The sequence below is a fragment of the Schistocerca cancellata genome, chromosome 6 (genome assembly GCF_023864275.1).
Source record: "Schistocerca cancellata isolate TAMUIC-IGC-003103 chromosome 6, iqSchCanc2.1, whole genome shotgun sequence".
In the NCBI taxonomy this organism is placed as follows: Eukaryota; Metazoa; Arthropoda; class Insecta; order Orthoptera; family Acrididae; genus Schistocerca; species Schistocerca cancellata.
This window is the reverse complement of record NC_064631.1, coordinates 231,654,298-231,656,398: the sequence shown is the minus strand read 5'-3', so window position 1 is coordinate 231,656,398 and position 2,101 is coordinate 231,654,298.

Genomic DNA, 2,101 nt, shown 5'->3' with positions numbered 1-2,101 from the left:
TGAAGATATACGAGTCAAATATCACACGATATCGCATTATTCAATATCCTAATAGTTACATTAACCACAGTGTTAAAGAAACAACGACTGTGAATTTAATGTCTATAGTAGTTCTACCAAATAAGAGGGCAAAACTGAAATACAGAGCTTACCACACAGTATACGCAAATTAGCATATGCGTATAAATGGTGGCACAAATGCAATACGAATAAATTATACTACTGTACGAAAAATGTGAATTTAACTGTATTGAGAATAATCGTGTTTATTTTGCTCGCCAAATGCAGTAATTTGATGTGTTTATGTAAATTACTCAATATGAAATTTATAATTTACCTAAGTTTGAAAATGATTACTTCCTATACACTACCTGATCAAAAGTGTCCGGCCACCCTCACGTAATACACCATTGATCACTAAATGTGACGCGAGGCGGTCCCGCCAGGATAAGAAAGAGGCGTGGAGTGTTGTGTTGCCAGTAGAAGAGAGAGGAGCAGTAACAACAGAATGGGTCAGTCAGGAGAGGTTAGTAACTCCGAACATGGAACACTCATTGGATGTCACCTGAGTAACAAACCTATCAGGCACATGACGGGCAAGGAATATCGAGCATTGCTGAGGGTGTTTGGAAAATAAAAGGAAAAAAAAAACCAAACCGATTTGGGTACTATGATCGACCAGCTCCTCGTAAGCCACATTTCTGTAGCAATGCTAGGCGACAGTTGAGGTGATACAAATAGCGCCGCAAATGACAGTGGATGATTGGAAACGAGTGACTTCCATTGGTGATTTTCACTGTACACTGTGGCAATCTGATGGAAGGTTCAAATGGTTCAAATGGCTCTGAGCACTATGGGACTTCACATCTGAGGTCATCAGACCCCTAGAACTTAGAACTACTTAAACCTAATTAACCTAAGGACATCACACACATCCATGCTCGTAGCAGGATTCGAACCTGCGACCGTAGCGGTCGCGTGGTTCCGGACTGAAGCGCCTAGAACAGCTCGGCCACCACCGATGGAAGGGATTGAGTAAGACGCGTGCAGGAGAACTGTACCTGCCATCGTGTGAAGCTCCAACAGTGAGGTACAGAGGAGGTGGCCTTAAGGTAAAGAGCGTTTTTCGTGGTTCGGTCTTGGTCCCGTTATTGTGCTTAAGAAAACATTAAATGGGGTATATGACACATAATTTACAGCATTGTGTACTACATACAGTGTAAGAAAATTTCGGAGACGATGGCCGTCAGCATGATAATGCATTGTGTCAAAAGCAGTATCAATGAGGCAATAGTTTATGGACAACGATTCCTCTAATGGACAATTTATTCCAGACCCCAGCGTCCTGCATCAATAACTTCTCTGGTTTAGGTTTATAACACTGCCATTCCTCCACAGAGTTTCAAATATCTTACTGAAAGTATCCATCAGCAGAGTACAAGTCGTTATAAAGGGGGGGGGGAGGGGAGGGACACACCCCATATTAATGTTCAATAATACGTGTCCCATTACTTTTGATCATATATTGAATGACAAATATGGCAGGAAGTATTTGCAACACTGTTACTTGGATTAAAGCTAAGTAACAACTAGGAAATTAATTAGGAGAATCATATAATAAACGACACTAGAGTCTGCAATAATAATATGAGATAATGTTGATAAAATATTTTGAATTCTCTACATATGGCTGCGTGACAGGCTATTGTGTTAGTTCTTTCAACTAGTCAAGCTAATCAGTTCTAGTAAAATTACGTTCTAGAATTTTTGGTTTCAGAATAATAATTTCTGCAACATTTGCAAATATCCGGACTTTTTTGAGGATACACAAGTAAGATTAAATTTCTGAAAGTTACCTGCGTTTGGGGCATTCAGTTTCATTTGAATATTCGTGGATCACAGCGTTGCAGTATCGCTGGTAGAGGTACCATTTCCTCAAGTTCTACTACATAATACCTGAGAAATAAATAACGGACGAAATATCCCTCTATAGTGGATTTCACAGCTTACTACGAGATTAGAAATTCAGCTGCTTTGGTGTAGGGGACAGGGGGAACTGTAAAATTGCAATTTTTCAATTTTAACAATCGTTGTATTTCAG